The sequence below is a fragment of the Lissotriton vulgaris genome, chromosome 3_1 (assembly GCF_964263255.1).
Source record: "Lissotriton vulgaris chromosome 3_1, aLisVul1.2, whole genome shotgun sequence".
Classification (NCBI taxonomy): domain Eukaryota; kingdom Metazoa; phylum Chordata; class Amphibia; order Caudata; family Salamandridae; genus Lissotriton; species Lissotriton vulgaris.
The window spans coordinates 197,797,993-197,810,844 of record NC_141689.1 but is presented as its reverse complement, the minus strand read 5'-3'; the positions used below and the strand labels follow the sequence as shown (position 1 = coordinate 197,810,844).

General features: G+C 43.6%; 1 protein-coding gene across 12 annotated transcripts in view; it reads left to right on the top strand.

Moving 5' to 3' along the window:
* The window catches only part of CELF4 (CUGBP Elav-like family member 4), a 1,334,281-nt gene that overhangs the window by 963,886 nt on the left and 357,543 nt on the right, over positions 1 to 12,852 (top strand). The window lies entirely within an intron of this gene.

Genomic DNA, 12,852 nt, shown 5'->3' with positions numbered 1-12,852 from the left:
GTATCATAACCTAATATACAAGTGTCGCCCACTATGAGTCGAACACCAGGCCCTCGGGCACCGTTTGGGACATAGGCTTTAGACTGTGAGAAGAAAGGATGGAAAGGAAGAGAGCATTGCCTCATAGTCCCAAAAGTAAAAACCTAGGAGTGAACATGCATCCTTTTTATAAGGCAATTTATGGGCAGCAGCCTAATAGACGAGCCTTGCCTGGTTGGAGTAGAAAACATCGATAACAAGTACAGCATCTTACTCTAAGGCTGCATTTACAGAAAGGTGTGCATAACAGCCACATCTACAGGTGGTTAGCACATAATCACATAGGCTAGAACCCCAGACACAACAAAAAATATTTAAAAAATCATCTTCTAAACAACAAAAGTAGACATATCCTCAAACTACCTACTTCTACTCACAATCAACTCCAGGCACCAGTTTGAGATAGAATCATTAAAACTAGGACAAGAAGGTTCTGAGTCAGACTGCCACTGGAAGGCCATGCCATTGTAAGAATTTGCACCATATACTTATGTCCAATATAAGGTAGCATCTTCTTGTAAAGCTTATACGATGCTCACTTTCTTTACCGTATGTAGAATTACTGTTTGTTGGGTAAATCTGAAGATTTTGCGCTTGTTCTTTTCTCACAGTAAGACCCTCAAACGAAAAAATGATCACACCATCCCGATGCTTTAAAGTTATGCTCACACTTTAACTGAGATTCTCACAAACTCTAGCGATATCTAAAAGAGACTTGTCGCAGCAATCTGTGAAGTTGTTGGAAATCCTGAATAATCCACACTTTCCCGTCTTCTGAAAAGGACTTCGACAAAGTGTGATCTTCCAAGGTTCATGTTGGCCTGGAGCGAGCAACAACTTATGCATAATCAACGCTAAAGAGTCTGATCGGTAAGGATTTCCAACGCACACTTGTCCAATTAAAATAAGAATCACCCATTCCAAATTAGACACTCGTTTGGGTGTATTTAAAGATTTTTTTAAATAACGTTTTTTTTTAAAACAGGGACTTTTTCACTTTGAAATGGAACCATAGTGAGGGAATCCACCCATTGAAATGGAGCTCAAGAGACATGTTACCATTCGGAAGGCACTGTGGCAAGCGGCTAAGAGACGATGGTTCCTTGTTTGTTGGCCGGTGGACTTTGTACACTTTTGCTCCACAGAATCTTCAAGGAGCAGATTTGTGAAAACGTATTTTTCCACAATAGCCTTTTAGCCTTATTTTACTTGGACGGGAAGCAAGTTCCCAGCGGAGGTAGGTTTTAGGACGAAGAGGCCAAATAAACCTACAAGTCGCTCTCCCTCAAATTTTAATCTCAATAGTTTTTGACGTGCTGACTCGCACCTGGGGTTGGAATCGGTGAGTCTGATGCTCCCATGATGATCAGACGAGCGTTTTGACACGGTCTTGTTCAAGCTTTATTGTAAATTCAATGGGTAAATTTCCCTAGACAATGAGCGAAAGATCCCAGAATGCAAGAGTTGCCTTGAGCAAAAGAGTGAGGAACAATGGCGGCCCGCACAGGTAAGAGCTGTAAGGTGGGGCTAGGCCAGGGGGCGGGGGGAGTTGACAGACAACGGGCTAGGTAAAATTAAATAAAAACATTACTAAAACCATTTACCTTGCGCTCGCCACATCACCGACTCAGCGATGCGGCGAAGGCAAGGTATGTGATTTTTTTTTCTTTTAATTTAATTTTACCTTGCCTACCATCTGTCGACTCCTCCCCCACCCCGCCCCACCCATAGCTCTTACCTGTACCGGCCACCACTGCTGAGGAAGAAAGGAAAGTTTCCTGAAGACTCATGTTATTTTGAGTTAAATTATATTTTATATTATATTGTTTTGAGTGAGGTTATCTTATCTTATTCTATCTTTGTGTGGTGAATATTTACCATTACAATTGTCTTGTTGAGCTGTGGGTGGATTCTAGGGTTCACGCGCAGACAAGAGTCTGACGTGACATAGCATTATGGGTTTCATGTACTGAGTTCTGCTTTGCTGAGTCCATTGGGTGGTATTGAAGATGAGCTGCAGGTTTGATTGCATGAGGACCAGTTGTGGCCGCCATGTTGGATTGTAGAGGCAGTGTAACCTTCCTTGAGCTCGAGTGTTGCTAAGGAGGGACAGTTTCCATCATAAAGCGCTTAGACGCAGGCCCAGAACTGTGCGTGTCCAGATCTAGGAAGAAGGAGTCGCATCAAATGTACAGCCAAATTGAAAAAAGTGAAAAGAGACGCCATTGCGAAGATAAATCGTACATGAGTTATAAAATGGACTGTGACAATAGAAAAAGCTTCTTTAAATAGCCAAGCTTTGGGGTTCCTGTTAAAAACGAGAACGATTTTTCGGGAAGTAAACAGACGAAACACCTGCGCTACACTTGTCTTTCTTGAGGGAGACTTTTCTTGTATCCCCTGCCTTTCTTAGTTCCAAAAGATTTTGGTCCAAAAATATTTGTCATGCACCAAACTTTAAGTAGAATCGGAGTCTCATGGGACTGGGAACTGCAAACTCCAGATAAAGTATCCACACGCACAGCCTACACTTTGTCAGTCTGGAAATGCAAAGGAATAGCAAGTCCCGGTTTTTTGAGCTAGATCTGTGGGTTAATGCACCTCCCACTGAACCCAGAACGTCACTACAATTGGAGGCTTCAGATCCAGACCTCAGCTCACTCTCTTATACAGACTAACTGAAACGATAAACAATCTTGAATCTAAAATCTAATCTTATACAAACTTTCTTCCTATGTGCCAGAGACACCATTAAATACCACTGCTTAAATGCCAAGTCATTATCTAGCCACATGCACCTCACTGACCACATCTAGAAATTATTTTTGGGTGGTGAAAAAGTCCATCCCTAATCCACCTTTTGCAACCACTTGATTGTAACCAGAGGTTCAAGGGAATGAATCGAAGCAGGGTCAACTCAGCCTTTCATCATTTGAAGGTTGCTAAAACAAGTGTCAATAAGATTCCAACTAATAATGATGCTGTCACCATATCCTTGAGGCAGAATGTTGTGAAATTGTTAAATCCTAATAATAAAATCTATTGTAAGGGATAATCTCATAATAGTTGTACATCATTTCTGTCCTCCTTGTGAACACTTTTAAGTAGCTCCGCCCTGTGGTAAAGATTCTCTTCTCATTAGCCAGGAAGGTTATAGAGAAGCCTGTGGAGCCACCATTCACTTAAATGATAAAAAAGCAACAGCCAGATAACAGTCAGAACAACAGGACCCCCCTTCAGGGAACAAGGTGGCGGAGCGCGCGTTTTAATTAAAAACCTACCTCCATTGATTTTTGGAGGGCGGTGGGGGAGGCCCTTGAAAGAAACGAAGGTAAAATGAGCCTTTTCGTTCAATGTTACACCTCCTTGTGGGTTTAAAGGAAAGAATAATCCACAAACCACCTTATCACCATCAGAGAAAAGAAAAGATATTGTTTCTACGGGGGCGGCAAACACAAGGGACAACATGGCAGACGGAGGACAGTGGAGAGCGGACCGTCCTGATCTGAAGTAGAGAATGACCAATAAAGAACAGCAGATGCATAGACAAGAAGAGATTAGTGGGGATTGAGGCTGAGCAGTGATGGGACCGGACAGAAAATAAGCCATTGACTGGAGACCGCCAGAAGCGTCGATCACACAAGGCCGGGCGCGCGGTACCACTGCCCGGTTTCATCTCGTATAAGTAGAGCCACCAGACAGTGCCCTGAAATCTAGCACATCATGTTTCTAGGTCTGGGATTACCTAGCACTGTACTTAAGAAAAGGCTGGTCCTAGGGTATATCAATTTAAGGCAGCCGCCTAATGTGCCATCAATAGCAGGGCGCGAAAATTGCCCTGACAAGCGCCATTTCTGGTGGGGAAGGCAGGAAAATTTAACTCTAATCAGGAGAGTTAAAAAAGTTAATACTGCTAACTCTGCCTTAAATTCAGTTTATTTAAGATTGCAAATTCCCAGAATGCATTCTGTTTTTTAAAGAAAAGTCCAAGGACTGGAAGCAATGTTTGACGAGTAACATGGCTCAACTGGCCGGACCTGTCTTTCCTAAGGAATCCAAAATAAATGGGAACTTGGCTGCTTAATGTTTCTCTACACCTAAGCACATCATTTCATTTCAATTGGTAATTTCTTTGTTTTTTTCTTCAATACCCCTTCATAGGGCTTAGGGTAGAACTACATATACAAAGAGAGCCATTTGCCAACTAAAGATAGACACATTTTTAAAACTATATACATATTCCATAGGACATCTTCAGGCTCAGGACTCCACCACACACATTGCCAACCTACCATGGAACTCCAACATCTGGCCCCCCCTAGTGGTGTGGCTCTTGTTAGGCGCCTCATCCTAATTTAAGAGGACAGGTCTTATTTGGTTTTATCACATAAATGCTTTTTGTGGCAGGAGCCCAGGGCCCTTGAAAAGCGCGGGGCCAAGGGGAAAAAACACCCCCTCTGTCCTCCCATGTGATGGACCTATGTGCTAAGTCCATTGCCGAGAGTACGTGACTGCTTACAGAAATCATGATATTACGCTCCCCCACCTCACCAGTGGTGGTATTGTAATGATGCTTTTGGTGATATTGAGTTGGTGGTGGTGGTATTGTATGTCACTGGTGGTGGTTGTATCAGCAGTCATGTTGGTGATGCCAGTGTTGTTGTAGAGGTGGTATTGGTGATATTGGTGGCACCTGCCACAGTTAAAATGTATTGCTTTCTGTGAAGGATGTATATATGGGATAAATAATTGAATGTTGCCAAACCTTTATGAATGAGATTCCTTTTGAAATGTAAAATAGGCCTCTGTGCTTTGCAGTGTGAACACTCCATAGGAGGAAGAATGAGGTGCAAGAGTATTGCATCTTTCAGCTGAACCCTATTGTGATTGACAATTCGGCCAAAAGAGGGCGACCGAATTTGCCGATGGTTTAAGGGGCTGCTCCAAAGTCCACTCTCTCTATACGTCTTGTTGACAAACTGTGCCTTCAGCCCAGACCTAAATAGGCGAGTCTACATACATACATATGTACGTATGTTCGAACTTACGTATGTGTCCATGTATCTGGTATTTCTATAGCACAAATCTAGCCAGCATGTAACGGAGCACTGTTCAGGGTCAAAACCAGGCATAAAAACAACAAGTAACAGTAGAAGTAGCTGGCTTGTGATGCGTTGCGATGTAGTGTTCATTAAAGCACTGCATCTTCAGCTCCTCCCTACATTGGAGCAGCATTATGGCGGTGCCAATAGCTAGAGGGATGTCGTTCCAGATCCTGGGTAAAGAGATGGAGAAGGCCTTCTGCTTAGTGTTTTTTTGCACTTCTTAGTCTGCCGTCTGATGGCGTCCTGGCTGTGGGTGTGCTGAGAGTCACCTGAGGTGGTGAACTTTCCTGCAAGATAAGCAAGTGCAATTTGCAATGTTTTTTAACCCATTCCGTGCTCCTGTCGGCCGTTGGCCGACGGGAGCACTACCTCGCGGGTTCTATTCCCCGCCCACTCTGTAGAACGCCCGCACCATGGCGAAAAAATCGCCGCGGTTAAGGCGTTAAATGATGCACTTGGTTTTGAAGATGGTGCGGGCTGGCAAGGGAGCTAATGGAGTTCCATCAAGATCGGGGATGATGTGATCATATTTCTTCAGGGCCTGGATGAGTTATACCGGTACATGTTGGATGCCAGAGTGGAGTCTGGGATGCTATGAAGCAGGGTATTACCACCATCCAGATATGCGAGTGAGAGGGCTTAAGCAGCGGTTCTGAAGTCGCTTTCTGTAAGAAATGGTTTCTCTGTCTTTATAGGAGAGAGCTGGCCCCTGTCCATTTTTGTTTTTATGGCAATGTGTTCCTTGAGGATGAGGTTCGCGTTCAGTTTGAATACAAGTGCCTTGGCATTTAGTGAAATGTGAAATCCAAAGTTATCAAGCTTTGTGTCGTTGGGCCAGGTTTGTGCTGTTTCTGTTTTTGTTGGACTTAAACAGGAATTCTGTCTTGGCTTCGGATAGATTCTGAACATTGTTATAGTGTTTTTTGAAATATGCAAAATTTGCAAGCATATTGTGAAAATTACTTTTGAATAATTTGACTTTTAATAGTGCATGCAGTCGAAACCAATGAAGTAATGAAGTCGCACCTGAAACAAGTTACCTACTTCACTTAAAAGTGTAGAGCATCATATGAATAGTTATGCTATTAATTTAACATGGAGGCAGTTCCTTGTGTTCTGTTCAGCTTCTCCCGCTCATTCCATTGGTTAATTTGTGAAAAAAGAAGAGCCGGGGCTCTCGTCAGGAGGCAACTTGCACCAGCCCATTGCTCCTATTAGCGCCGCATATAACAGATCTAAGAACTGACCATGAAACCCCAAAAGTGGAGAGAAGATTTGGGAGTAACAGCCAGAGCTGCCAAATTCAGAGCTAGGGAACCAGGTTCGAGTATCACGTAGGCTCAACATTCAGTGATTCTGGGCAAATCACTTAACCTCCCCATGCCTACAAAAAATAAATATGTCCTTAACAGGTGCTCATGAAAAGCGCTCCAAAACCTTTGGGTCGATTTGCTCTATAAGCGCCGGTGTTGATGTTTAACTGGCGATGCTAAGCACCAGGAACCACGGCACAAATTAAGCACTGGCTTATTCCCCCTTCGAATCAGTGTCCAGCTGCAAGAGCCATCTCCCCCGTGCTTTCATGGTGCATCAAGTGAACGACGTAAATATATTAGCGATGTATAACATTGTTAGAAAGCGTGCATCGGGAATCAAGCTTCCATGATGCACCCATAGTATCATTTTCAAGGACTTCTGCACTGAAGACATGTTAGTTCTATGAGCCACTCTTCAAGAAATGTTAGATTTGTGTTATAGGTCTCCACAGTGCAGTAGCTGAGGAAGCAACAGAAGATTTGTCCTACCTTAAGAAATGATCTAGGGCTAAATAATTGAGTAGTTTTTATTATTACGTTGTTGATTCTGATTTGCCATAAGGGTGCTTAACCATGATCATACCATGCTGAATTTGCAGAATCTATAAATAGCTTGTGTGATTTGTCTGGGATTCTGTGTTTCATGAGATTTTCCTATGGGATTTCATTTGCCATTTTCCTTGTAGGTGACTTGTCCTGCTGTCGGTGCCCTTTACTAGTCTCAGACTTTTGTTTAGAAGTTTAGAATATGCCTAACTAGGGTTTTATGATTTTGCATTTATCTGTATTTCTGTATTGGGCCTTCATGGGGCAATCCATGCATTTCTCCTTTGGTCCGCATATTGATTATTCTGTTTTAAATTTTCTTTTTGCCCTCTTTTTGATCTAGAACTCAGTCCTTTATGCATTTAATATTTTATTCCATTGAACTCTGCTAAATTGTGGTTTGCCTGATGAGGAGTGTAGTCTCTAACCACAAGATCAACGAGATACTCTGGGGCCACATTTTATTGGTAAATATTGGAGTGACCACATTTTGGGGCTCGGCTCCCACAACATCCAGGTGTGGATGATGCGCAGGCACCCTTAGAAGCACTGGATGTCTAAAACAGGGGAGATTTTCGAGCTGATTCGTATATGATTGGCATAATGCTGAATTGACAGCGCCATATTTGATGGACACAGTAAACTTCCTTGCCGAGGTGGTTGAGGACACTGAATTACCTCTCTCACTTTAATCCGGCTTTCCCCCTCTAACTCCTTCCTGTTGGGCGGGTCTTCCCAATGTCATTTCCTGTTATTGTGACGTAGACCGTGAACCTCAGAGGAGCCATGTTGCATCGCCAAGGCGTGGTTTAGCGGCCAAGCCCCTCCCATGCTGCGTGTGTGCAGGGCACATTAATGCATACATTGCTATCATATGCATCACTCTGTGCGGCTGGCACACATCAAAGGGCGACCGCATAATCAGAGCACAGAAATAAAAGATCAAACGGCATATCTTTAAAACACATCTGAGCCGCTTAATTTTCTCCCAATGTTACAGAAGGAGAATTTCCCTTTTTTGAATTTTTTTCTCTACTTTCATGGCCTGCTTTGATCTGGTTTGATGTCTTTCGCTCAGCTCTTCATTCAAACAAAAAATCTTTTCAAATCCTTTTTTAAAGAGCTTCCCCACGCGAGGGGAGGGCTTTTCTTTTTTCTTTTCTTTTTATAAATGAATCACTAGCTGGATTTGTTTGGTCTCAGGAGCAGCTTGTCAGAATTGATGGGAAAGGACAAACACAAAATCTTTATTTCTTGGATTTGTGTGGTTTAGCCTGGTCCCAGCTTTCTACAGGCTCACAGCCTTTCACCTGAGTTACTAGCCCGGGTGTGTAGTTCAGGGCGCAGAGAAGGAACACGAGAGGTAGCACTGCTGTCAAGGCACTGGAGTCTGCAAATATCTGGGGTTACATACACAAGAGGGATAGCACTGCTGTCTAAAGCCATGGTGCCCGCAACCAACTGGGGTTACATACACAAGAGGGATAGCCCTGCTGTCTAAAGCCATGGTGCCCGCAACCGTCTGGGGTTACATACACAAGGGGGATAGCCCTGCTGTCTAAAGCCATGGTACCCGCAATCAACTGGGGTTACATACAAGAGAGATAGCCCTGCTGTCTAAAGCCATGGTGCCCGCAACCAACTGGGGTTACATACAAGAGGGATAGCCCTGCTGTCTAAAGCCATGGTGCCCGCAACCAACTGGGGTTACATACAAGAGGGATAGCCCTGCTGTCTAAAGCCATGGTGCCCGCAACCAACTGGGGTTACATACAAGAGGGATAGCCCTGCTGTCTAAAGCCATGGTGCCCGCAACCAACTGGGGTTACATACAAGAGGGATAGCCCTGCTGTCTAAAGCAATGGTGCCCGCAACCAACTGGGCTTACATACAAGAGGGATAGCCCTGCTGTCTAAAGCCATGGTGCCCGCAACCAACTGGCGTTACATACAAGAGGGATAGCACTGCTGTTTAAAGCCATGGTGTCCGCAAACATCTGGGGTTACATACACAAGAGGGATGGCACTGGTGTCTAAAGCCATGGTGCCCGCAACCAACTGGGGTTACATACACAAGAGGGATGGCACTGCTGTCTAAAGCCATGGTGTCCGCAAACATCTGAGGTTACATACACGAGAGGGATGGCACTGGTGTCTAAAGCCATGGTGCCATCAACCAACTGGGGTTACATACACAAGAGGGATCGAACTGCTGTCTAAAGACATGGTGTCCGTAAACATCTGAGGTTACATACACAAGAGGGATGGCACTGCTGTCTAAAACCATGGTGTCCGCAGCACCTGGGGTTACATACACAAGAGGGATGGCACAGTTGTCTAAAGCCACTGTGTCCGCAAACATCTGGGGTCACATACACAAGACGGATGGCACTGCTGTCTAAAGCCATGGTGTCCGCAAACATCTGGGGTTACATACACACGAGGGATAGCACTGCTGTCTAAACCCATGAACTTTGTAACCATCTGTAGTTACATACACGGGAGGGGTAGCACTGCTGTCTGAGGCCATGGCGTCCGCAACCATCTGGGGTTACATACACAGAAGGGAAAGCACTGCTGTCTAAGAGCAGGAAGTCTGTAACCATCAAGGGTTGTATATGCAGGAGAGGTATCACTGCTGTCTAAGAGCAGGAAGGACAGCATTGCAGCCTACATGGAGTCTGCAACCATCAGGGGTTGTATACACAAGAGGGTAGGGGTAGCACTGCTGTCTAAAGCCATGGCGTCTGCAACCATCAGGGGTTACATACACTGCTAGGTCCACAAAGTTGGTAACCATGTGGGTTAGCTAATCAGGAGAGATAGTGCTGCTGTCTAAAGCCATGACAGTATAACCAATTATTGTCTATTCATCGGAGGGAATAAAATGCAGTCTAAAATCACAGAGTCAGTGATCATCTGAGGGTGTAGACACAGGAGAGACAGCGCAGCTGTCTAAGGCCGTGGGGGAGCTGTATGTCAGCCGTCTAAGGCCATTGGGGACCAGTAGTGCAGTCAAAATTATAAAATCATCAATTTCACTATTATATCAGACACCAAAGCATGCTCTCATGTTCGTGCTCACCAACACCTCATGGAAGATAAAACATGTATCATAAAATTCCAACACACTGTGTTGATCAGTGAGGAAACTGAACTGCACGAGACACACCTGCTTCCAATTAACGCTGATGGATATTAGGCTAAATACTGGAGACCCACCACGCTCAGCTCTCCGAGGTTGCTTGTGTGAGGAGGTCTTTCAATGTGCTGGCATACAGGAGTTCGTAAGTAAGGTATAGTTGCACTACTTTTCCAAAAGAGAGTGTTGGTGCAATTTACTACTCGCCAGATCATTACCACCGGTAAACTGCCCCTGTATTTTTATATTTTACACCACGCTAATAAGCGTGTCACCAGGCAAAATACTCAAGGAGTCCTGATTTATACCCTCAGTGGGTACGTTTCCTCACTGATCAACAGATTGTGTTGGAATTTCATGATATATGTTTTATCTCCAATGTGGTGTTGGTGAATTGCACTTTTTAATTCACGGGGCGCATTAGAGAGCGAGCATGAACATGTGAGCATGCTTTCGTGTATCACATTGACCATTTTTTAACAATAGTGACATTGTTGCTTTCATACTGCACTACAGGTCTTCTAAAAAAAATTATTTACTTATATTGATACATGGAGAAGTTTAGGTGGCTGGGAGTAACACAAATGAACTCATATAAATCGAAACCCCAGTCACTGTGTAGATTAGGTTTTTATGGTCCTGAATAAAAGTCGCTAGATCACTCAAATGACTAAGGGCCAGATGTAGGTAGGCTTTTACCGGTCAGTAATGGCCGAAATCGGCCGTTACCCGACCGGTAAAAGCCTTTTCCTATGTAGGGGGCATATTTACCGATTCGGTAAATAACAAATTGGTATTTCCCTATTTCGTATTTACCAAATCATCATTTACCGATTCGGTATTTACCAAATCGGTAAATGAAATGTAGGAAGCACTTCAAACAGTGCTTCTGGGGTTAAAGGATTCGTTATTTACCACCAACTATTAGTTGGTGGTAAATAACGAATTCCTATGTAAATGCAAATATGTGCATTTACACCGGTGCCATGTGACAGACATATGTGTGCCACATGTGCACACAAGCACTAATCAGGGGTGCAACAGGGAGTCAAAGTGACACCCTGCCACCCTTGACTTTTTCCCAATTTTACCGAATCGCTATTTACCGATTCGGTAATTGACATTCATTCCTATGGGCCTCCAGGCCCATAGGAATGAATGGCAAATACCGATTCGGTAATTACCGATTCGGTAAATACGGAATCTTAACGATTCGGTATTTTTTACCGATTTTTTAGCTACATAGCATTTACCGATTCGTAAATACCGAATCGGTAAAATTCGGTATTTACAAATCGGTAAATACTATTTACCTATGAGGCCCTAAATTAGTCTTGAAGCATGTCGACCTCTAGCTACCTTAGATAATCACTTCTAGTAGGTGGCACCACATATTTTAACATAGGCAATAGAACTCAATTATTAAAATATTTCTGTAGAGTACCCCCTGTCCTATTTTTATCCCACTCTTTCACATATTTCCTTAAAATACACCCATTTACTATTTTACCCACACGCCCACACTTCAACATTCAGCTTATAAAAGATCTCCGGCAAAGAGTCCCATTGAGGGTGCCCATCGGGCATTGCAGCGCCGGCCCGACGTGGAGCAAAAGCCCAATGATGAAGACTGACACTTATCTGTCTGTGTGATGGCATTTGCTCCTAAGCAGACAAATCCGTACTTACTAGGAACTGCATACCCCGGTGATCATGATTAGCTAAACGGAGCCTGTATGCTGGGCCTCTATGTGCTCCGAGTCCCTCCCTCTTGATATATATAACTTAGAAGCAAAGACATTAAAACCTGATAACCAACAGATTCTTAGAACTGGGTGAGTTGACGCAACTCTAATGAGGAAGTGCTCTGTCACTATCCACATTTCTTAAACCATGTACGTGCTGTGAAACTTCTGTGAATAACAGAGATTTAAAAAAAGAAATACTTTTTGTGCTGCAAGATATTTATTTATTTATTTATTTATTTATTTATTTGAATTTGTAATGCGCAACAGCTACCCACAGTGGGTTTCCCTGCTCAAGGGAAAGACTAAAGAAAAAAAGGACAACGCAGCAGTGCCATAGGACAAAAGCAGCAATTTATATATTTATTGAAAAAGCATAGTTTTCATTTTTTTCCGGAAACAAAATAGGTTGGTTTCAGATTTCAGAGCAATTGGAAGCGCGTTCCAATATTTGGGACCTAGATGGAAAAAGGCTCGGCCATATTTGTATATGAAGTCAACCACTTTCCAGAGAATGAAGAATGTCCACCAGGAGAGGGTTCCCATTGATGCTAATAGATTCTTTGATGCAGTGGGATGATAAAGGTCTTCTTGAGATGGTTGGCATCTTCCTACGGAGGAGGGTAAGTTTAGAGGTATGGTGGAAAATATTGCAACGTTCAGTTCTGGGGTGGAACTCATGTGTTTATGTGCAGTAAACAAGATAGGTGCTTATATTCTTCTACTTCCAATCACCAAAGCCCAATTTGTTAGGTTGTACTGCCAGGTAAGGGGGGGCAAGGACTTGCCTCTACCCTGTGCTGTACTCTAGACTGACTACTTCTTTTGCTTCAATTCTAGTACAGACCTTGGACAGGAATTGGTTTCCAGTGTCCTAGCTGAAGAGATGGGTGAACTTGCCGCTGCAGGGTCCTAGAGCCCTCATTGTTGCATGACATCTCTCCCCTTAAGAAGAATCCC